At 39.6% G+C, this 25705-nt stretch overlaps 1 protein-coding gene across 4 annotated transcripts in view; it reads right to left on the reverse strand.

Moving 5' to 3' along the window:
- LOC111865522 overlaps window positions 1-25705 on the reverse strand; it is a 254438-nt gene that overhangs the window by 51235 nt on the left and 177498 nt on the right. Inside the window, exon 1 of one of the 4 annotated variants that reach the window (XR_004513137.1) lies at window positions 2538-2604. The exons of 2 other annotated variants lie outside the window; for them this stretch is intronic. The gene's annotated coding sequence lies outside the window, so the exon portion shown is untranslated. Of the gene's footprint in view, window positions 1-2537; window positions 2605-21783; window positions 21836-25705 lie in introns of those variants that run through there. One more of the 4 variants, XR_004513134.1, reaches the window with a different exon arrangement.

Here is a 25705-nt window from a genome sequence, read left to right on the forward strand (position 1 = left end):
GGTCGCTCGGTCGTATACTTCACTTGCGGACTACAGGTTACGGAGATTGTTTTTTTAATTGTAAAGAAGTGCCAATAAACTCAAACACAAAATCCAGAACTCGTTGTTATGCATCACGCTAAACCCGTATACGTGACAATGTGAAGAAAATTCGTCTTTATGAAATTTGTCGAATATGTACGTGAAAGCTAAAATCGAAATAATGACTAATTAATCTGCTTAGAAGACATGACATTCAATTAATCGAATAACTAGGTCATAGTCATTTGCCCCTTAGGGCAGCCCCTGACGGACTTATGATAATCCTTTGATTGGTAAGGATTAAGAATGGTGCTTTTGAGTATTATCCCGATGGACCAATTTACAATAACCGTAGTCCAAATTAGCCGACATATTGTTAATCACTAGGTACAAGCTTCGAGATCACGTCCACAGCAAAGCCTTGCTACTGTTTGCAACAACATGTAGGGTAATGGAGTGTTCGCTTTCAGGACTGCAACCTCGCCTTGCAAGTTACATGATTTCACAACGAGGATAAACAAACCAGCAAATTGGAAGGAGAAATTGTCTATTCGAGAACTTCATACTCCCTCACATTCTCTTTGTGTTTATTTAGTGTAACATATATCCGCGAGAGAATAACACGACATATTGCAAATTATTAGACCGTGCTATATAAATTGGAGGGGAGGCGAAATATATTTAGTTGCTTGTTAATATATGTGTATAATTCTCTGGCATGACAGCTTCCTGACTAGGGTCATGTTATACAAGTCGGGGTGTCTCAGTCATGTGACCTTACTGGATGTACCAACTGAACAGAATGTCAGTAGTTTTGAACATTCCTTCGGACGGAATACAGAATTGATACTAGAACGTGGAAATACGTAGATGTAAAATTATTTTCCTATCATTTCTATTTCAATAAAAATAAGTCCCCTGTCTTTAAGAATGTAGTTATTACAGTATCATTAGGTGCTTTAAAATCGCATCCAAGGGTCCATTAAGTTTCAATTTCTTAAAAGGTAAAACTGTTCCTATAAAAATCCGTGGAGAGACATAGGATTGTGAGACGAGGTTCCCACATTTTCTAGACAGCCGGTAAAGCTGGCCGCTCTTTCCCACCAGGAAGATTCCTGGTACTCATTTCTGATTTGACCCCAGGGCCATAATGCGTCTGGAAGGATTAGGTCAATTGAAAAATCCAATAACCTCATATGGAATCGAAACTGTGACCTTCCGGCTTGTATCACAGTGCCTCAACCAACTACGCTACCGCGTGACTCACTTGAATTTGTTAAGGGACACAAAATTCCCTCAAAATCCTTTATGTTGGGTAGTTAGGCAACCCGGAAATTAAACTAATTGTGAACGGATGTGAAGTGGATTAAAAGGCCTGACATTACGAAGACCGATAATCGAAAAACTAGTCGATTTTTATATCTTTGTGTTGTAATGGAATCAGACTTTTTCTCTTAGTAGTTGGGACTTCCACTTAATACTGGGGAGATCTCGGGATCAGAATTTCAGCTAGAAGATCAGCTATACTGACCGAGGTTGTCTGTGGTTTTACGCAATTCCCACATAAAAATATTGCAATTCTGTGTTAAAAGAGGTCTATTTCGCTTTTTTTTCCAGTCATTTCGCAACAGTTCTGCCATTCTGTACCGTATGAAATATGTAGTTGAAAGATATAAACAAGTAAACAAATAATCGACATTTAAAATGAACTACTTTTGAGTACATTTGCTCCATTTCTTCTCTGAAAACCAGTTTGTATATGTTAAAAAAGGAAATTCTTAAAAGAGCAGAAACTCTTTTGAGTGAGTTTATATTATCGCTGTCTAGGGAAACTCCCTTATAAAGTGGGAATTTCGCATGAAGGCAGAGGTAGAAATCACACTTGAAATTACTTGTACGATTCCGAAAACAACTTCAAATTTAACAAAAGAGTACACGTATTACGAATGTTAACGTATACGAACCTCACAACCAACTGAAGAAATCTGACTTATTTCCTAATTAAAATCATGGCGATGCATTCTCGTCATGTTAACTTCATTCTCTTCTGATGTTTCATTTCTATTTTATATTTACACGAGTTAGTTTCCCCATTCGTATCCAGTCATGTTTTCCTTGTTTCAGTTTTAACTTATTTAAACGGATTGTTTGCTCTGAACAACTCAGCCTCGTTTAATAAAAGATTTCATTTAGAGGAAATTGTGAAAGGATCCATGTTTGTACAGTAAAGGCCTTATATCGTGTTTGAATTGTCCTCCCCCCCCTTCCTGCACAAGTTCTTTCTAATAACCTGCACCCCGTTTCAGGCAGATTAACTTTTTACGTCCTTCCGTAACGCCGCATTCTGTCTTGTAACGGAAGCTTTCCCCTTAAAGTGAATATACCGTACTAAAGCCTCACTAATGCTGACATGTGTTACTTTGTCTACAGTTCCTCTTGCCCGGTTTAAATCCCGGATAAAACGGATTTAATGTGTATTTTAAAGAGCAGGACTGTCCTTGTAATTAAAATCCTACCTCATTCAGTATCTCAGCATTTTCCTTAGGTATGCCCAAAATTAATGCCGTAGTGCTTTTTCCACCCTGAAATATTAAAGAAACATGAATTAACTTGGCTCGAATCCAAATTCTGTGTTTCCTCAGACAACCAAAGCTAAACCCATTCCAGAAATACATTAATAAAACACGAGGTTGCTATTCGTGAAGTCTTTGATAATACATTTTTATTATATGTTAATTAAATTAATTGCATGAAAAAAATATATTATAGGATGATTGTTCCCGTCTTCTTTATCATTCAGCAATTTTTATCTCAAGAATTTCTGTAATAACTTCGATCTTTTCATTAATTTGTTTGTTGAATATAAGTGGGAGAGCCAGTAAATAGGACACAAATGAATATAAACCCTAAAACGTGTGATATTTTAACATGCGAAGAACGTTCATTTCTCGACATATCCTCGACCAACATTTTAATATTGTCCACCCACCTATGTCTTGGTCTTTTCAGTGGTCTCTTTCCTTCTGGCTTTCCCACAAATATCCTACGAGTATACGCATTCCTCTTTTCCCCATTCGTGCTACATGCCCTGCACACCTATCCTCCTTGACTTGATCATTCTAATTATCTTTGGAGAAGAGTACAAGTTATGAAGCTCCTCATTGTGTAGTTTTCTCCAGTTTCCTGTCACTTCATCTCTATTCGGTCCAAATATTCTCAGCACCCTGTTCTCAAACACCCTCAGTCTATGTTCCTCCCTTAATGTAAGAGACCAAGGTGTCGGTTTTGTACTGCTCAGAATTATGATATGCTAAGATGATTTTGGGCCGATCACGGTAGCCGAGCGGTCTAAGGCATGTACTGTCTTCGCTCGCTTGGAAACCGGGATCGTGGGTTCGAATCTCACTCAGGGCATGGATGTTAATTTGTGTGTGCGTTTTTCTGTGTTTGTGTACAGGTAGAGGCCTTGCGACGAGCTGATCACCCGCCCAAGAGGTTCTACCGAATGTGTAAGATCTAGAAAAACCGAAGTGAACGGAGAAGTTCATGGAGGTAGGCCTAGGCCCACTGGGGCTGTAGTGCCGAGGGGGAAAAAACTGATTTTGAATGCTGAATCGAAGGAGAAGTGACAGAAAGTGACCGCAGTCTGTTTTAAAATAATTACTGTGATTATTTCTGGGGGCCTCAGTAAAAGTTCCAAGATATTAGTCCTGTAATCACATTTCTAAGTGAAATTCGAACGTGATAACTCCACAAATAAAAGTTCCATGCGTTACCGCTGTTTGTGTAGGCAAATATTTTAGCAATTATGATATTCTATATGAACCAGCGTCTTAATATGACTATTGTCTTCTGTGTTATCAAGTATAAAGATACATCAAGCTGCCATAAATGAGAATGCACTTTTATCGATACGCCGTCTCTACTGTCCTTTGGGGGAGTCATCCATCAAAGTTTGCAGCAGGGCGGGGTCCGTGTTGTGCGTGCCGCCAGTATCAAGGGGCAATGAAGCGTGAGGCAAGATGGCTATTATAGAGGTCTATCAGCCTCCCATTGTTTGCCCTGTAATAATCTTAGAGGCTACTGTGTACATGTTAGGAATTTTCAGTTCTACGATAAGTTATCTACAAGGGCATTGCAGAAGCACAAAGAGAGTTGTTATGAAGCTTGCGTCAGGGTGGGCAATATACCGTATTTCACTGGATTGATGTCAGCAGGAGTTACAAACAGGCCAAGTGGTTGGTAGCCCTGCTTCGTATTCAGCACATCTTGGGTTCGTACGTAGGTTTTGAGAAAGAACAGATATTTTCACTGCGAATTTTCTTAGTTTTAACTAGGGCCTTAAGACAAGTTTTGTAGACAGTACCTTGAAAAAAGTCTTCATGAGTTCTTCTATATCTTTCCAATTCAACATTCTTAATCATATAGTATTATTATTATTATTATTATTATTATACGACAGTGAACACAACAGATTCGTAATAAATAAACCAATATTACTATATGAATAATCGTTTATTATTTATACTTGTTACATGTTTCGTTTCAACTGGATCATCGTTCAGTTTTCATGAGGTGTACTACGCCTCTGTGGTCTAGTGGTCAGATTTCCTGGTTACAGATCCAGAAGTCCTGTGTTAGATTCCCGGCGCTATCAGCTTTTCTGAGAAATAGTGGGTCTGGAACGGGATCCACTAAGCCTCGTGAGGATAATTGAGGGGCTATTTCAAGGAAATAGCGGCTCCAGTTTAGAAAACCGAGATTAAAGCCCGTGGGGATCCATTGCGCTGACCACGTGATACCCTCTATCCGCAAAAGTTGGCACTAACTTCGCCGACAAGCGGCGGTCGCTCGGTCGGTATAAGTCTCTTGCGGGCTAGAGACCACGGAGTTTGTTTTATTGTTTTTTGTTTGTATACGAAATTTAAGGTTCTCACGTCGGTGAAAATGAAGATTACTGTTTTCCGGGATGTAAAGATGGAAGCAATACTTTCCACCAAAACGGCAGTGAAGATCTACAGAACGCACCGCTTCACAACTCAGTAGATTGTGGCTGACAACGTATAAACATCTCCTTAAATATTTAGTTATGTATTGATGTGACTTATATTTAACGACATATAAAAACAATTTATTCACGTGTGAAGTGTATTATCTACACTTTTTATTAAGTATGTCAAGAATACATTTGTATATCTAATAAATGAATTTTTAGGATAGTTGTAAAAAGGGTAAATATATCCATGTAAGAGGCCGTGAAGGCCCATAGGGTTGTGAGACTTCGAGGCTCCCACATTTTCTAGACAATCAGCTCACAGATATCCGTACGCGTCAGCCGCCCTTTACCCCCAGCAAGATCTATTGTACTCAATTCTTTTAGATGCTTAGTCGATACTAGGGTCATAGAACGGGTGGAACTATTAAGACAATTGAAAAATTCAATGACCTCATGAGGAATAGAACCCGCGATCTTCTGGCTTATAGCATAGTGCCTCAACCAATTACGATACCGCCTGCCCGCATCAAGGATAAAGAAGTCATGAAAATATATTCATGGCTCACTACTGATTCAAGAAATTCCAGCATCAGTTAACATTGCTCTCAAACATGGGAATTATTTCTGCTTAAGCTTGCGAAGCCTTTGAAACATGTTTGAATTGAATATATAGAATTTCACCCATTACAATGAAATTCTAATCGCCTTTAAGCCAGTTCAGTAGTTTGTAAATTCACTGGGTACAATGTTGAATAGAGTGTGGAACGAATATACACTAAAACCTCTTTGTAATGGAGGCAGGATAGAAAAGGAAGTTTTGTCCATCAGAAAGTATCTCTGATATCCGTGCTTCGAGAAAGAGACTGCTTTGATTTATCTCTAACAAATTGAAACTGTTTCAGATTAAAATTTAAGCTACTTTTCTCGTAAATAAATAAAACTAAGTAGATAAAGGATGTCAGATTATATGCGGTACTAATCGAGAGATTAGCAATTCATAGGCCTACAAAATTTTAATCGGTAAATCTCAAGAGAAGAGACTTCTTGGAAATATAAGAATAAAAGTTTAAAGCTATCCCTGTAACTGGCCATGGAGGCCCATACGGTTTGAGACGTCGAGGCTCCGACTTTTTTAGGCAATCGGCTTACAGATGGCGGTGAGGTTGTTAGCCTTACGCTCCGTCCTCTCTCTACCCCCCAGGAAGATTCCCGATATTAATTTCTGTTAGAAGCTGAGTCGACCCCGGTTCCATAGTTCGTCTGGAAGGATTAGATAAATTGAAAAAACCAGTGATCTCACCGGGAATCAAACCCGCAAACTTCCGGCTTGTAACATAGTACCTCAAACAACTACGCCAGCGCGTGCCCTAATATAAGAATAGACATGATAATAGTATTAAAATATACAAGTATATAAAAAATTAGGTACTATGGTCTGGAGTGAATTGAAGTGCATTGCGATAGGGTCCACTAAAAGGATATTTTGAACACGGTAACGAACTTTCGGGTATGATAAGTGATGGGACAGCTGGCAGAGCGGGATCTGCTCAAGATATGTCAGATGACCATAATTTGGAAGCGGATGTATCAGGGTTGTTGTGATGAAGCAAATCAGGTTTCCTGCAAATGAAATTCGTTTTGTGGGCGGCGGGGGGGGGAGCTCAAGCGAGACGTACAAGTGTGTGTGTGTGTGTGTGTGTGTGTAAGATGGATTTGGGTTGGGAAAGTTCTGACACTTCCTGCTCTGCTTTGCTTTCTGATGCTTCTGGGACTTCGTGACTGAAGAGGGTTGAATGTGGTGTGAGCAGCTTAGGAGAAGCGAGGGTTGTCGGCGTATCAGTAATATGATGCGCAATGTGTTCATAGTCCATCCCTCTACCCTTACAGCTAATTATGTTAAGACAAGAGCGATTTATCTCATAACCGTATGTGACGCATTGATTTTAGGAGTGCAACAGAAAATGTTAATTTTTATTATTAATATTATTTTTGTGGGTTATTTTACGTCTTTGTCATTAATTCAGACTACAGAATAGCGATTTTCAAGCCGTGTGCCGCGGCACACTGGTGTGACGGCAAGGGTCCGCAGGTGTGCCGAAGGAAATTGGGGGAAGGTCGAAAAGAAGAGAAAGGACATAGAGGAATAAAAAAAATGGTAGGTAAATTTTAGAAGTCGATAAGGTCGATAAGAATGAAAAAAAAATAACAGTTTAATTAAAAAAGTTATTATAGTGAAATTCTAAGAAATTTCATCCTTAATATTCTCAATCTCAAAATAACTCTCCAATGTAGTTTTATCACCCAAATTTTTACCCTTGTGAGGCCACCAGTCTGCCAGTCTTAAGTTAGCTGTTGTTCGGATCTGGTGTGTTATTACGTGTGAGTTTGCATTAACGCATTTTTGTTTGCTATTTCTATTCCGTTTTAGTTATGTTGTTATTTCTGCATTAAGTTCATTGTTATTTTTATCTTGTAGGGCTATTGGACCTGGACAGGCCGGACAGGACATACAGCACAAAGGGGGAGAAGAGGAATGCCTGCATGGTTTTGGTAGGAAAGGCAGAAGGAAAGAGACCACTAGGATGACACAGACGTAAGTGGATAGGTATCATTAAAAAGAATCTTAGAGAGATGGAAGTGGGTTGTGTAGACTGATCTAGCTCAAGTTAGGTACCTGTGGAGGGCTCTTGTGAACCTGTTAAAGAACCATCTGGTTCCATAAAATGCTGGGAAGTTTTCGAGTAGCTGCACAATTGGCAGCTTCTCAATAAGGGCTCAGCTCCATATAGTTAGTTAATTCGAAAGGCTTGGGACACGAAATATCAATAGCTGTTTTATTTTTCACCAGTCTGCAACAGTGCAGCTTTCTCTTTGCTAGAATTCTCAATGCTCCAGGAATTTTCCACCTCTGTCTAGATAAAAGTATTTTCGTCTATAAGCTTAAACCAGTAAGTTCACTCTTAACTTTTACATTGGAATATTTCTGTGTGCTACTGCATAAACTTGAAGAATATTTGTCGTTCTCTGCTAAGACTTCAGAGAATACACATCTATGAATTCCACATGTCTCTTTACTTCCCGAATCTATTCGTATCCAGCACAAAAGCGAGAATTCTATTGGTACATTTTTAAAATGAAAGAACGCTCTCTGAATAATAGTTTTTTTCCTCATTCTTCATTCAAAATTGTTATAAACAGTAAACTAAATATAAAGGACAAAATTGCCAAGGTGCTTAAGCACTACTATACATAAAGTCTTGTTGAGAATATAAGTAAACACCGCGTTCTTGCCGTCTGCACTAGGAAGAAGTGAGTGGTTACCTTCACGCGTCGTCCAACTTAACCCCTGACAGGAAGGATCCTTCTGTGCCCATATTTCAGTGAGGCGAATAGAAGATTGAGAGCGAACCGGTAGCTAAACTTTGATTGCGTAGCCTATAGCTATTCGTTTTGCTACCCGAGCTAACTCTGAAACGAATTGCAGATCTGCTTTCAATTAGTTTCTGTTAAATGGGTAGTCTTTAATAGAATCGTGAACCATCTACATTAAGACCGTAAAGTATATCGCCTTAAACAAATCAAAATTTATATATTTTGAAATCGGTTTCATGGATATGATGAGATGGGTATTGTATGCAATGGGATGAAGTGGAAAGCCAGAGGGAAAGAGACCACAATTTCTCTATTATTGTGTGATGTAGCTACCCACACGGACCACAAAAAATACCGTTCTCAGTGATCTTCCCATTGGTTACGTGGCGCCGCGTGACTTGTTTCATTGTTAGTATGCCACTGCCTAGCAACGTGCGTTGGCTTTCAGCAAATTTGTCACAATAACGAACTGGATCTCAGAGCAATAGGATTAGGTGACATGTACTGGATTAATTTGGTTCAGGAGATTCGCGTGACCGTGATGATAAACCTTCGGGTTCCATGTTATATTTTGGGAAATTCTTGAGCAGTTGAAAAACTGGTGGCTTCTCGAGAGAGTTCACGCCCACGAAGATAATTTTGTTACGTGAATATGAATGAAAAGAGAATACGCAAAGCTACAATTACGTAAAGGTTTCTCCCTAATCTCAAAATTCAAAATATCTAAGAAAAAGTCATTAGCCACATCCGTAAGGGAAAACAAGAATTGTCCTTTGTCACCTCCTGGGTGCTGTATATGGCAGCTCTTTCTGTACTCTAAACACACGACACACATGTTAATTATAATAATTAATTACTGTTCATTATAACCGGCAGATTATAATGAATGATTACATTTGAATACCTTTTTAAAACAATAACTGTTTATCAAATTATTGCACGATTAGGTACATTTTATTACTTGTCCAAATGAATTAGTTGCAGATTAGTTACGGGAAATATACCAAATAGAGTGGAATGCCATGTTTTATGACGCTGTAAGTTCATAGGAATAGAGGCATGCATAGAGAACTCTGATTTGAGCAAATCCTCGTTGTAACGGAGCAGGATATAATGGATTTCGGATATAACGGACAAAATATGGCTGTGTACTTACTTACTTACTTACTTACTTACTTACTTACTTACTCACTCTTGGAGCTGAGCCCTTCTGGAAAAGGCGCCAATTCTGCAGCTACTTAAGAATTTCCCAGCACTTTATGGAACCCGAAGGTTCATCACCTTGTTCACAAGAGCCCTCCACTGGTCCCTATCCTAAGCCAGATCAATCCAATCAATACCATCACATCCTATCTCTCTAAGATCCACTTTAATATTTTCCACCAACCTACGCCTTGGTCTTCCCAGTGGTCTCTTTCCTTCTGGTTTTCCCCCCAATATCTTATACGTATTCCTCGTCTCCCCCATTCATGCTACATGTCCTGCCCACCTCATCCTCCTTGACTTGATCATTCTAATTGTACTTGGAGAAGAGTACAAGTTATGAAGCTCCTCATTATGCAGTTTTCTCCAACATCCTGTCGCTTCATCTCTCTTCCGTCCAAATATTCTCTTCAACACCCTGTTCTCAAACACCCTCAGTCTGTGTTAGAGACCAAGTTTCACACCCATACAGAACCACAGGCAAAATATGGCTGTGTACATTTGTATTTTTTTTATAGATGTTGAGGTGCTAGGAAGGTTTTGCAGTTAGAAAATCTATTTAAAATAATGAAGAACCCGAACACAGAAATCTGAGTGTTGCTACGTCTCCTGCATGCATTGGCTGGGTATCCTACGGCGTGCTTCCATGGATACCCCTTCACTAGCTTATAGTGGACCTCAGCATAATATACCCTCATTAAGGTAAAGTTCTCCCTGTGCTTAACTAATTAAGCACAATACTATGAAGACCTATGGGGGAGTGGATGAATACTCCCATTAGTCCCTTATAACGACTGTTTACTGTATTGATTGTGGAACACACTGATTATTTCACGAAAAAAAATTTCTCTTTAGACGGTAGAAAATATGTCACAGAATCAGGCAGGTTTACTGGAACATGCAAAGCTCATTCTCCGTACGTTGGACATCGCAAAGGAAAATCCGATTTGGTTTCTCGTAAGTTGCACAGCTTGCAGGCAGAGCGCGCAGACGTAGCAATGGCGCCTTCGACATTTATCGGTGAAGAGTTCCGGTCAGGGCACCAGCTATCCTGAGGTTTTTTCGTGGTATTCCTCAGTACCATTAGAAACATGAGGGGACGATACAGTAATTAAGACATGACCGTCTCTATTCACATCCTTTCCAATTTGTCATTCAACTGTAATCCTAACATTTGACTCAATGTAGATTTTCTGAATTTGTTAGTGAATGTTGCTGTCAGTATTGAGGCTATATCTCTCATAAAGGTAAACCTGTTTTTGCGGTTCATTAGTTAAGACGTTGAGGTATAGCTCATGTTATATTTCAACATCCTGTTGCACTGTATAGATCTGACTTAGGGGTTTCTGCACCGTCTAAGTGAGAAATTGTTCAGTGTTACTTTATTGGAAATTATTTCAATACATATTTCGGCCTAACTGGCCATCTTCAGGTGTTGTCGTCGATGAAACTGCAGCTCGCTGTAATGCAGCTGCAACTGTAGTAGGAAGAAGTGAAGCCGCATTGCAGTGAGCTACAATACAACACCTGTACATCTGAAGGTGGCCAGTTAGAAGGAAACATATAGTGAAATAGTTTCCAATAAAGGAAAAATCAACGATGTTTCACCTAGACTGCGCAAAACCTCGGCACTAGATGGAGGTGAGTGATCAGCTCCACGCCCCCGCCGTGTTGCTCCCTGGGAAATAGCCAACGGTACTCATTTTATAGCAGGCTGGATGGGTCCCAGAGGGAGTCTGGAAATCTATAGCCTGTAACCCGCCTATACTGACTGAGTCATCCCATTTCCAGTGGTGTTGGTCATAGAATTATTAATGAAAGCGGAAGATATAATGGAATGAAAAATGGCAGGGGAAACAGCTGTACTGAAAGAAAACGCCCCTGTGTCATTATGCCCATCGTAAATCCCACATGACCTGCTCTGTGATCGGATAGTTTAGCTATTGAGAGTGTCATTGAGCCAGGATAGCTCAGTCGGTATAGTGACTACCTACTGGTTAGACGACCGAGAGTCGGTGTTCGAGTCCCGGTGAGCTCAAAAATGTTATCTTCTCCACGTCGTTCAGACCGGCTCTGGGCTCCACCCAACCTCCTATCCAATGGATAACAGGAGCATTTTCCCCGCGGTTAAAGCGGCCGGGGCAAGGAGCTGACCAGGCACCTCCAGCTATCGTCGAGGTCAAGAAAATGTGGACCTATACATTCGCCTTATTGCGTAGTGCTTAAGTAGTTAAGCACAGGGACAACTTTTGTTATTTTACTGATAGGTAAAAAAAAGGTGAAGTTGTCCCTGTGCTTCACAAATTAAGCACTACGCCATGAAGGAGCAGGGGGGAGTGGATGTATAGATCCACATTTTCTTGACCTCTGCACTGGATGGAGGTGAGTGGTTACTTTCACGCCTCTGCCGCTTTAACCCCGGGGAAAGATTCCCCAGTAACCATTGGATAGGAGGTTTGGTGGACCCCGGAGCCAGTCTGGACGATTTGGAGAAGAGAATTCTTACCCCCACCGGGACTCGAACTCGAACCCCCGATCATCCAGCCCGTTTCCAGTCGCTATACCGACTGTGCCATCCCGGATTTTACTGATAGTGTCAAAAAATAATTCACAGAAAAGAGACTGACCGCTGACATTAAGCTCCTTGCCCACAGACCTATCGGTAATCTACGTTTCCTTGTACAGTCGTGTCTTCTGAATATATATTGCATTCAGAGCCCAGTAAGCTTACTGCTTGTGCGCACAGAGCAATATATAAATAGATAAATCACTCCATGTTAAGTGGGTACCTTGTCACCACGGCACTGTTTGTTGTCAGGCTGTGGGTGGGAAAGGCAGTTTCCAGAGACTGGTGTTAGCTGTGAGGATATTGAATATGCAGCAGCGGAAAGCTGACACGATGTACTCCTTCAGCTTGGGGTTCAATGGAGACTAGCAGCACCCCACCCTAAGAAATTATCATGTAATGGAATATTACACAGTAGCAGTTGAGGCGAAGATGCAGGGAACATGCATTCTACTTGGTATATCTGAAGGCAGAAACCAGCTTGGGAGATATCAGCGTAGATGGGTGAGACAATTTTAAAAATTGAATATTTCTATGGATATATCGACTTATGGTCTGGTGAAAGCAGACTTTTCGGGGGAACACGTTTCTTGCTGCGTGCTTTTTGTGCTGATTTATTTCAGGCCTGAGGAGATATGATCATCCGAAACGTCGGTTGTCTTTTATAGGACTACACGGCGTTCTATTCCAAAAAAACGGAACTCTTCTTAACCACTGCTGTGAGAAACTCAAAACATACAAATTTAAACTCATGTTAAAGATACAGAGTTTGAGTTCGCGGAAGGATTTTATGCGGCTCAGGATCAAACCTAATGGAGGGAATTTTTCAACCATAATGTGACATGACGCCTGAAAGTCATTGCTAGGTTACGACTCGTTAAATAGGTTCCTGTGGAAACGAACATGCACGCAACAATAGAAGAGCTACAATTTCTATGCAACGGCAAGGTAAACACACTTCTATAATAAGAGAGAAATTGTTAGGAAAAGGTGTTTTCTGTTTGGGGCCGCCCCGTGGTTATATAATGAGGATCCAACCCTGGTTGAGATGGAATTCGGATGGCAGTCTAAGATGATTGAGAAGAAATGACAAGGAATTAGGCTGTGCAAAGAAGACTTAATATATACTGCAGTTACAGTGAGAGTTTACAACCATTATGTTAAATCTGTTGCCAGGAAAGGGCGAGTGGGGACTGTAATAGACTGAGGACACTCTTCTGTGTGTGAGTGTGTCTCTCACTGAACTGCGAAGTGTTCCGAGTTGTATGTAAAATCTGTCAATAAAACCATTAATCAACCAATATCCCGTCTGTAGTCACGCACCTTGAATCGTGACAATAAAATAAAACCTTTTTTTTTCTTCCAAAAAAACGTGCGGAATTTCTTGCTCAGCTATGCGAAAGTGCGAACCAAATTTCCAAAATTTATCGTAACCAAAGTTTCTTTACCGAATAATCTCTGGGTATGGCTTATGGAGTACTGATTCGCATGAACGAACTTGGTCACAGAACTTAAGGGAAAGAGATATCTTTAATGATCTAGGGGTAGATGGGAGGATAGTAAGAAAATTAATGTTAAAGAAACAAGAAGCGAGCGTGTGAGCGATGGGCTGTTGTGAGCAATGCAATGAACATTTAGCTTCCAGTAGATAGAGAGAAAGTTTCTTATCAGCTGACCGTCTACAAGCTTCTTCTCTATGTAGCTAGTTATCTGGTTTTTTCACATATGGAATATCAATATTCTGCGAATTTCGAAGAGGAATCGAATAGATATATCAACAAAAAACATTGAAGATAAATGGATAAACTTTGACATTTCCTTTACAGATAACTTGCCGTAACAGGGATAATGAAGTTGTTTGATTCTTGATGTTTTATTTTGTGCTAGAACACAAATGGTCCCCCCCCCTCCTTTCTTTATCGGCTCGCCACGCCATCTCCTTCTGTCGACACTCACAAGATGGATGTCGTGCACATTACAGAAAATGCTCTGCCTTGGATTCCAAAGACTCAGCATGTTTCATGCTAGGTATAAACTGTCAGAAAGGACAGACATAGCTAAATTCTGGATTCTACATGATTCTGTGTAGAAGATTGATTGGCTACTGCACTTAGGAGTGTTTACTGGCGTGCCGGAATCACAAACATCAGAGCTTGAACGTAGGCAGCGGACGTGGGAAATTCACCACCCTGCTCGCCAACTCAGCGTCGCTTGAAGTGAGGATTCGTGTGAACGAGATCGGTTTCGAATAAAGGTGTACACCTACACGTCATCAGATAAATAACAGTTATTAATAAATAAATAGTATAACAGTTATAAAACTTTAATTGACTACTATGTATAATAAAATCTTGAAATTCAGATCGTTAATGAAATATAATTGTGAAAATTTGTGCTTTATTATAAAATTATTCTGTAAAATATATATTAACTAGATTTTGGCACAGAGTTTTGCTGTCGAGTGGTTAATATTCCTGCTCTGTTTTCGGCAGGTAACGGGTTTAAATTTCTGCTAGAAGATACGATGTTTTTGTGATTTTCCTCAGTCTCGCCTAGCAAACACCTGGATGACAGGCCTGTTTCAGGCTCGGCTACAACCGCTTCAACCAATATCCAATCCAATACATGATTCCTTATTCATTCTACTAATACACGAGCATACTGCATAGTGTCAGCTGCTGACAACGTGCTTAAGCAACCAACTCTATGAGGAGGAGTCCTTCTTAAGAAGCCAACAGCCCTTATACCTTTCAAAAATTTCCCGGTATTTCATGGTACCTAAAGGTTCATTACTGTGTTCACAAAAGCCCGCCACTAATCTCTATCCTGATGTGGATAAATACAGTTCACAATCACCATCCCATTTCTCTAAGGCCCATTTTAATATTATCCTCCGATCTATTTATAAGTCTCCCTATTGGTTTCTTCTTGTCTGGTTTTCCCACTTAAACTCTACGTGCTTTCCTCTGCTCTCCCATGTATGCTACATATTTGACAAAGACTGCAGTTTATGTAAATTCTCATTATGCTACAAAAACATCATGGAGAGCGCAGAGAAACTCTAACTGACGCTGTTAAAGAAGCTGGTCTAGAAATGAACACAGAGAAAACTAAGCATACCTTGATGTCTCGTCACAAGAGCGCAAGGGAAAATAGTGATGCGTAGTAGATCCTTTGAAAATGCGGTAAAGTTGAACTATTTAGGAATGATAGTAAAAGAACAAGGTTTGATTCGTAATGGATATTCAAACCAAATTATTTATGGATAGTCTGTTCAGAACCTTTTGTCTCCTCTGTTGTACAAAACTCTTGAAGATTACAATGGAGTTATAATATAAAGAATTATGCTTAAATAAATAAACAGACAAACACTACGTTTGAGGAACAGTAACACGTTATGAAGCTACCTGTGAAGGCACACTCCTAGACCAGTTTCATTCACATCCGATTGGCACAAACTACCTCCATAAGATCGGCTAAGATCCATCTTAATTTTGACGTCAAACCTCGTTTTCCGTAAACAAGATGGATGCTTCCCAGCACATCTCTTCACCGCAGTATTCGTTCCCTTTCCTTCGACTAGCCTCGTACCCAACTTTCACTCTCTTCTGGATTTCACTATTTTAACAACATAGTTGGAAAGTGAAGGAGATTAAACAGTTTTTGAACTTAATAATTACAGCATTTCCAGGCTTTATTTCTCACCTGATTTCGTCACGAACTTCAATTATTAGTTCCCAGACGCTTAACTTTCGCAGTATTTTGAAGTACTATATTGAACTAGCTGATTCGTGTTAGGTGTCACGATACACGGTTATTTTGTTATAAAACAAAGAGCATTTTAGACGGCAATTGTGGCTGTGAGAAGTGACTGTCGAAGAAGCAGATAAAAAGAAATTTCCTCTGAATTGGGGATCGCGAACATGGCGAAGGAGTAAAGCCACGGAAAATATATTGGAGAAAATTTAAATATTTCTGAACACAACGGAAATAAAACGATGTAAAACTCAGCATAACTGACAGACTTCATGGAAGGAAGCCGGAAGTTATATAATACATAACAAATTTAAAACATAAATAAAAAAATGGAGGTGTATAAGAATATATATGCAGAAATTGTGAGAAAATTTGTATGAAAATCAGAGATGGAACAGCTGAAGAGATATTGTTAAGCTAAAGAAGGGACAGGTCCAATCCTGAAAACTCTTTTCATTTTCTCTTTTTTTTCTTCCTTTTCTATGCACTCTTTATCCACTTTCTTTTTCTAGGCCTTATGCACATCAAAAAGTGCAGTGTGAATATAAACTGACTTTCGCAATCCTACCTCAGATTAACTAATTTAACGTTATTTGATGATGGTTAAACAAAATGCCATTTTTATGTTTGGCACTAAGATGGTTGATAAAGTCCAAACTAAGATCCTCACACATTATATAAGAGATAATTTAAATTTAATCTATTGATTTGAAACTATCATAAATCTTTCTAATTATGGATATAAGCTATTTTATTGTTATTTATTAAAAATATATGTTATAAACAATACCGGGGGGTTTTGGTATAATGAAATATTTCAGCAGTTATCTGTATGTATACAAATAGTTATAAAAATAATATTTCAGAAAAACTGATATACAGTAAGAACACTGAAATCTACAACATATTATTATGAATATAAAACAATATACGTAAAACATGTTGAAAGACTTGAGATTTACAACTTCTATAGACAATGTATAAACAAATAATAAAAGAATACTAGTACATTTTTGTGAATAAACGACATATCTGCCAACAACTCGTTTCTACTTCAATTGTCTCACTTTGAAGTGGTTTTAAATTATTATATAGTATGTAATCTCAATAAGTGATGAATTAGTAGGCAAGAATTTTGATATTATAAATAAATACAAAAGGTAAATGAAACTGCAGATTTGAGTACTGAGGTTAAATTAATTTCCTATTCACTACTGATATAATCTACATACGTAAATTTTATTGCTTACACATTTACGTTGATAATTCATCATCAACCTACTGATAAGCATAGATTGATTCATGTGATATTCGGAGCGGCAAAGCAGATGCAGAAACAGTTTACATCTATTCATTTGTATCTGAAAATAAAACAAGCTCACTGGGAATGGTACCGGGGGCTGTTTCCCTGGGGATAAAGTTGCTGGGGCGTGAAGCTGACCACTCATCTCCAACTAATGCCGAAGTCAAGAAAATATGGATCTATACATCCACTCCCCCATACGCCTTCATGGCGCAGTGCTTAAATTCGCTGAGCACAAGGACAATTTTACCTTATCCTAGGCTTGCACATTACAGTTAAATGTGTCATTGTGGGTTCTCAACGTGGGGACCTCAAACAATACTGCCTTCTGGGAAGTAACTCCGTGCAATCTGATAGAAATTTACTGTCCTTTCGGAGGAATGTATTCCTTCCTTCTTCACTGAATTGAACAACAAAGCAATCAACAAGCAAAGTGCAAGGATGGAGATGAAAGACACGTGGAATTTGGTTAGGGCATCCGGCAACGAAGCCGTCGTTTAACTGTTACCTCACGAACATAAATACAGAACATCTGCTCTGTACGGTGGACTAATTTTTTTTTTTGCTAGTGGGGTGGGACTAAGTCCCTTGTACTGCGGCCACTTCTGGCCTGTTGTACCAGATAGGTGAGGGTGATTGTGGAGCAATTGGTGGAATGAAGATTTGGCAGGGGAAACCGAAGTACTCGGGGAAAACCTGCCCCAGCGCCACTTTGTCCACCACAAATCCCACTTGAGCAGACCAGGGATCGAACCCGGGCCGCCACGGTGGGAAGCCAGCGACTAACCGCTTGAGCTGTGGCGCGGCCCTTACGGTGGACTACATCAGGTACCTAATATCTCCGTCACTGGTCATTAGAAATAGCGATTGAATCGAAACCACACACGGAATATATTTGGCTAATAGATTTAATTATTTGCATTAGGGAGAAACAGTGACATGCATTTGGAATTTCAACAATAAAATTTTGTTTAATACACATTGGTTCTATTTAAAATCACTGCATATAAAGAATATTGTTTTTTTTAGATGCGTTTGGAACTGAGCTGTAAAATGAATACGCCAGCAAACCAATACTTATTCATAATGTGCTAGTTAAAATTAATTCAGGCGTAATCATGACAGAGAAAATTCTGAATGTCATTTCAGTTCATTTGTACACAGAGTTTTATTGCGGACGTAAAATCGTGTTTATTCATCACTGTTTGATATCTGCTTATTGCGTAATTAGACTCTCAATGAACCTCTGGCTTCCACTGTGACATGAAAGAGACTCATACCCAGAAATTACACAAACAAAACACCCTCATACAGGGCCCTAAGTAAGCTCGTAGCTGGGTGTTCATTCAGAAAGTTATCAGAATTGGAATTAAATTAAATAAATTACATAAAATGAACTTCATAGCTGGGTAAATTCAACAGGAGTTGTCCGGTTATTGAGATTAGCTCTTTCTAAGATGCCCAACTGAGTAGGTGTCTTCCTTTCTTACCTGAAGACGGAAATAGATCCAGTTTCCGAAACGTCTTGTCCCCTATTACTTAGAATTCCGGAAAATTGAAAAAATCCAAAAACCCAGTAATTCTGTGTGTCATCCACCATCGTCAGAACCCTTTAGGATCTATTATTAAGCTGGTCAAATAAAGGTTTAGGTTGGTGAAGTATGCAGCACGCATGTGAAAATGAGAAGTGCATGTAAATTTAGTCACAGCACCGGACTATAAGGAACAAACTTAGGTAGGGGGATAATATTAAAAACAGGATTTCAGGTTCTCACAGCGTCAGTTATAAAGAGTTCTATTTTCTGGGATATAACGCCGTGTAGTCCGTTGAAAAAACCAACAGACGTTTCGGAGGAATTAATATATCGTCTCCTTCATGAAGTTTGAATAATAAGCCAAACACGAAACCAGCATTAAAACACGTGGCATTGCTGGTTTCTTGCTAGGATTATTTTTGACCCTGAGGATGGAAGCGATATGTTCCTCCGAAAAATCGGTTTGCTTTCAACGGACTACACGACGTTATATCCCAAACGTAAGTACCCTCAACATTAAACTAGATCTGGGAGAAATAGAATGTGGGGATGTGAACTCCGTTGAAATGACTGCAATAGAATTCAGAGCGGGATTTTGTGAATGAATGCGCTTCGGGTAGGGGCACGAGGTAGCGTAGTTCGTTGAGGCACTATGCTACAAGTAGGAAGCTCGCAGATACGATTTCCGATGAGGTCACTGGAGTTTTCAATTGATCTAATCCTTCCAGCCGCACTATGGCCCTGGGGTCGATTCAGCCTCTAGCAGAAATGAGTACTAGGAATTTTCCTGGGGAAAAGGGCGGCCGGCGCATAAGGCTATCAACCTCACCGCCATCTGTGAGCCGATTGTCCAGAAAATATGGGTGCCTCGACGTGTCAGAACCCTATGGGCCTCCACGGCCTGTTACACTTTGGCAGGAATATCTTTGCCTTTTTTTATATAAGGAAACAACAAAGATGCGGTTTAGAATATCTCCGGATTTTACGGAATAGCAGACTTTATGAACAGGGTAATATTAAAATTTATACAGTTTATCGAACTGTAGGATATGAGGTTCTCGAAGCGCCAGTTGTGAAGATTACTATTTTCTGGGAAGAGTATTCTTCGACCCTGAAGATCGAGGAGATACGTGTTTCTGAAGCGTCGGTTGGGTTTCAAGGGACTAGACGGAGTTATATCCCAAAGAGTTATAACTCTTCATTTAGGGAATTTTTTCATCAGCTGAGTAACTCTCACTCACCACACAGCCAGCTAGCTGGTTGGTTCGATTATGAAGAGCCGACGGAGCCGACTACAGTGGCCGCGCGGTCTGAGGCATGAACCGTCCTCTAACTTTCAAACACTGGGATCATGGGTTTGAATTCCATTCGAGTAATGGATGTCTCTGTGCATCTGTTCTATGTTTGTGTTATCCTGTGTAGATAGCGGCATTGCGACTGGGCTGATCCCCAATCTAAGGAGTCCTACAAACTCTAAGTTAATTCTGACGTAAGAGATATAAAAGGAGAATATTCTAAAGGGATCTGACGATGGTGTATGACACTTGGGGTTACTGGGTTTTTGAACTTTGTATTTAAAATAGTTCTCTTGTGTTATTTAGAATACTGGATGATGTACAAAGTACAAAAACCCAGTAATCCCGAATAACCGGTTGGTTAGTTTGTAGATTGGTGGTTAAGGTAAGGTAAATCTATCCATGCAACGGGCAGTAGAAGTCTGTAGGATTGTGAGACTTCGAGGTTCCCACATTCTCTAGATAATCAGATCACGGATGGAGGTGAGGTTGTCAGTGTTTTTGAATTGTTTCATATTTGGTCCGTTACACTATCAATCACAAATTGTCAATGAAAAATCCGTCGAGTGTAACAATGTTTTTAGGTCACTTATTTATCTCACTTGCCTTACATGTTTCGGTTCAAGAGAAACCATCATCAGAGGCACGTATTACAAACACATGAAAACACTGGCGTTGTTTAATGTACACAGTATGTAAGCTGCGTGGACGCTGCTACAGGTGTCGAAGTGTAAAAGCACAACACTTTCTAGTAGCATTGAATGCACGTACAACTCTTGCATTCCATCTGAAAATTGCCCTCAAATTGAGCCGTCAGTGTTAAAATATTTAAATATTTAAAATATTGGCAGTACACAACACACAACGCGTAAGAAACATCCGACCATAAGCCTACACAACCTCAAGTTGACATTTCCCATCATCGGGACGAATCAACAAGAAGGAGCCGAACATTTTACTTTAAATGTTTTAAACTTTTAAATATTTTAACATTGACGGCTCAATTTGAGGGCAATTTTCAGATGGAATGCAAGAGTTGTACGTGCATTCAATGCTACTAGAAAGTGTTGTGCTTTTACACTTCGACACCTGTAGCAGCGTCCACGCAGCTTACATACTGTGTACATTAAACAACGCCAGTGTTTTCATGTGTTTGTAATACGTGCCTCTGATGATGGTTTCTCTTGAACCGAAACATGTAAGGCAAGTGAGATAAATAAGTGACCTAAAAACATTGTTACACTCGACGGATTTTTCATTGACAATATGTGAAGTTATCAGCCTTACACGCCGGCCTTTACCCCAAAGAAGATTCCTGGTACTCATTTCTGTTAGAGACTAAGTCAACTCCAGAGCTATAGTGAGGCTGGAAGATCAATTGAAAAAACCAATGACTTCGTCGCGAATAGAACCCGCGACCTTCAGACTTGTAGCATAGTGCCTCAACCAACTGCGCTACCGCGTGCCCCAGATTGATTCATTAGTCTCTTAATTAGTACATTCGTTGGTTAGATCTCATCTGGTGCTCATTTCTCCTGCGCGGTCTCCTCTCCAGAGGCCAAGTTTCCATAATAGATGCAATCAATGAGCAGTAACCGCTCGTCTAGCATTCCCGCACGGGGATCAGGGCCTCGGGACGGCGTGGTGTGCACCGCCATCTCGTTAATGGTGTGCCCGCAGCGGCTCCTGTTTCCTGCCTTGGTGCCTCGTTATGCCAGAGTTGACAGTCAGCCTTGGCCGCTTTGAAGTGTCCCCCGGTAATCAGCGCATTCAGCTCGCTTTTCCTGCCTGCCGAATCATTCGAAAAAAAAACTGCATAGCAGAAAATTGGGGTAGCGTTAGAAACAGGCTATTAGTTAGCAGCCAACTTCCCTTATTTTTAAAAAAATAGGCTTATGTGATCATAATGTTGTCTGTGCGTCTGTTAATCTATCTCTGTCAACTTTTGAATGCCTGAACTAATCTTTATGAAATCTGGTATGCATATCATGGCACCTGAGTCCATCTCAAGGCGCATTTCATAAATCTTTTCCATCAGTCTGTGTGTCTGTAAGTGAATCCGTCCTGTCGTTATTAGGCAAAAGGCCCTGTAAAGTGTAAACTTCCTGTCATTGATGGTCAACGGTTCCGTAAACAGATTTCTGCGGCAAGGAATACACGCAAACATAGAATAATTGTTAGACGCGTCATTTTCTGTGCGGTCCATATCTTATCAAATGTGAGTCTGTGGGTCTGCATGCGTATCGTTGCTAGGTAACAGTTCGGTAAAAAGTTCCCACTTCAACGAAGATTGACTGGAGGCATCGTTTCTATGTGATTTGTGATGTATACACAAAAGTAAACATGAGATAAGGATAGGAACTTTGTCAAGTGACTGCATCTTGGAATACAAGAATGCGATATTTTTCTTGTTGCTGAGTGAAGGTATTCCAGAGTTAGGCAACAGCCGTCTCTTTGAAATCTTCTCAGTAAGTCACTAGCCTAAGCTCGGCATAAATATTTGCTTATAGGCTGCGTTCAACTAACAAATATTAATTTAGCATACATTTTTAAGATTTCGCTTCTCGCCTTTCTCTTTTTCACAAAGAAAATCGTTCACAATTTATTATTGAAAACAAAATAGAAATAGTTACCATTAAAGAAAAATTAAACGTACAATTTTAAGGTAGGTAGGCAGGTAGTTACGATAACTAACATACTTAACTGATATTAGCCAGCTGGAAATTCTGGTGACGTATGAAAAACGCTAAATATGTTGTACAGTTTAATCCAAAAGGACGCCGACAAAGAATAACCTTGGAAATAAGGATTGCGCACTGGAAGAAGGAACAAGTTCCATTACCTATGTCACGTCGTGATGATTAATAATGAGAAGTGCATTAATACATTATTTACACAATTCTTAACATTAACATATCAAGACCTTATACTTTATAATATTTATAACAGTTTCCATTTGGTCTAACAGCGGAAAGGATGTTGAAGATGTTTATTATTATGATATAAACGTAGGGTGGCTGCTGGACCATAGAACTTACAAGTTCGTCAACACTCCTAATTATTAATTTATTTAGTTAATTGTTTCCATTATAACAGTTTTCCCATATTAAATATGAGGAAGTAAGCAGATAAGGATTAAATTATTAATAATATAAATACACTAATGAAATTGTACTTCTATTGGCTTGTTTTGGACTTCATCCATCGTCTGGTATGTAAAAGACAAAAGACCACGACGTTTCGGAGACTGGATCTGTCTCCGTCTTCAGATGGGTAGGGAAGGATAAACCTACTCAGTCTCCGAAACGTCGTGGTCTTTTGTCTTTTATATATCAGACGATGGATTAAGTCCAAAATAAGCCAGAAGAAGTACAGTATACACCATCGTCAGAATCATTTCAAGTCTAACTAATGAATTTCTTTCGAGGGTCAAGTTTGCCTAGCCATAGACCAGAACCTAATGAACTCCAACTATAAGGGCTATGTAGTAATAGGCATGGGGAAGATTAAGCTACACGGATATAAAATTTCAGGTTAGGGATGCCTGTTATATGGAATCAGTCAGGTCTACTACTTCTGTTATTAATGACAGAATTAGGGCACTGAGATTGGGCAGTGTAACAGGACAGTGAATTCTGACTGTCCACCCTCGTGCTTCACACGGACCAGTGACCGAACTGATCAAAAGCATTCTACGAAGCCTTCCAGCATTTGCCGTTGCAGTGTCACAAGCCTGTAACGAGGAAGCTAGGTTCCTCCACGTCTTTGCTTCGCCACAAGGGAACAGAGGAGGCAGACGGTGTTACACATACAAAATACGCATTATCCTGAAGGGACATGCAACGCCTATTATAATATAACAGCCAGAAAAGCTACTCACACTCCTTATTATAGACTGGGTTCAGAAAATGAGGTACTTCATATGCGCTTAGCAGAAGTATTCAATTAAATATTGTAACGGATTTGATCAAAACATTGCTAGGCAACAGCTCGGTAAACACTTTTCAACACACGCATCATGCAACAATATAATGGAATCTGTGTTCTCGATGGACGAATATTGCTGCTCGTTGCTAGGCTGCAGTCAGAGCACCAATGAACTGGCTGGATGGCGATCACATGGTAACTCCAACAGAAGCGTCATACAATAATAGAGGAAGCTGTGTTTTCTGTGCGTTGGTCCGTGCGGCGGCTATATAACGCGAGCCCACTTGTAGCCAGTTCAGTGATTAGACTGCCGTTGTAGCATAAGATATGTAATCTAGGCGTGATCTGCTCTGCAAGGCCTGTACTGACAGAGGAATATTGCATAGTGCAAAAGCAAGAATTTTTCAAAGAACACGCTATATGTGCCAAATATATACTAGATGAAAGGCCAAGCGTGTTCATAAGAGACAAACCCATCTTCTCGTCAGAGAGGATGTTACATTAGGACTAATACCTGAAGGGTTCAGTTGGGGGGAAGAAATCTCTGATCGTGGGTATCAAGGGGCTTGACGCCAAGATTGGCGGTAAACTGCCAGTATTAAAGTAACTTTGATTTCGACTTTGACTTTGTTAGCTCAATTGAAAGAATTGACGCAGAAATTAATACAGAGTCAAGAATAGAGAGACAAGAGATAGGCTGACGATAGAACTGGAGAAATGGGCCAAAGAAGACTTCGTAATGATTTGAAGTGATAGTTTCTGTGTTGAGGTCCGTTGTCAGGAGACAACTAGTGAACCTGAGAATCATAGTGCTTGTGTAACGGTGAACTGCAAATCATGTAAATCAGCGATAGCGCTGTATTAATTGTAATTAAGAAAAATTGTAACCGAAATGCCAGTAAATCCAATCATCCGATCAAGAACCCGTTATTTTTGTCACGCGTACCCCCTTACATGTAACAAAATTTAGGTTTTCTGAAATCTTCTCATACCTAAATTCCGAAGGCACGAGAATATATTCCATTTCATGCAGGCAGTTCCTTTAGCTAATAATGTTACATATGCAATAGGGTTACATTCTCCCCTGTATTTATAACAGAATCCAAACGCCAGAAGTTCATGATACCTCTTCACATTACTGTTGCAGGGTAACAAATTTCCATCGTGTTTATCAAAGTTTATATCCCCCTATCGTGTTCTCTTTATTTGTTTTCTTTCTTGTTCTCTCCGTCTAACAGCATTTGATACAGTGACGTCACATCTTACTGTATTCTCTGTCTTTGTTCTGGTCCTGCCTTTATGCATTTCTTTTATAGCTTATTCCGTAGAGCATTAAACGCGTCTATAGGCCTATATATTTTGTTCGCTTTCGAGACTTAATTATTTTCTTTTAATGAGATTTAATTTCATTTCTAGGAAGCATGATATGAAACAAATTTATATTAACAGAAAGCAAGGAATTTTAAAGCGTTTTACTTCCTGTTACATTCTTGTTAAAATATTTGTTTTAAAAACGTTATTATCTCGCTTACTTTAAAAGAGATCGAAATATATGAAAAAATATCTTTGCCAGTTATTTTGTGTCGGTCTGAGCCATTGTCCTTAACTTTGGTGAAAGAACGTGAACTACAGATGCTCGAAAACAAAGTGCGCAGGAAAACATCTGAACACACAAACAAAATTAAGATGTTGGAAGCTTTTGGGTTTATGAAAAGACAACCGTCTGGATTT

This window comes from Cryptotermes secundus, unplaced genomic scaffold, assembly GCF_002891405.2.
Source record: "Cryptotermes secundus unplaced genomic scaffold, Csec_1.0 scaffold560, whole genome shotgun sequence".
Taxonomy (NCBI): domain Eukaryota; kingdom Metazoa; phylum Arthropoda; class Insecta; order Blattodea; family Kalotermitidae; genus Cryptotermes; species Cryptotermes secundus.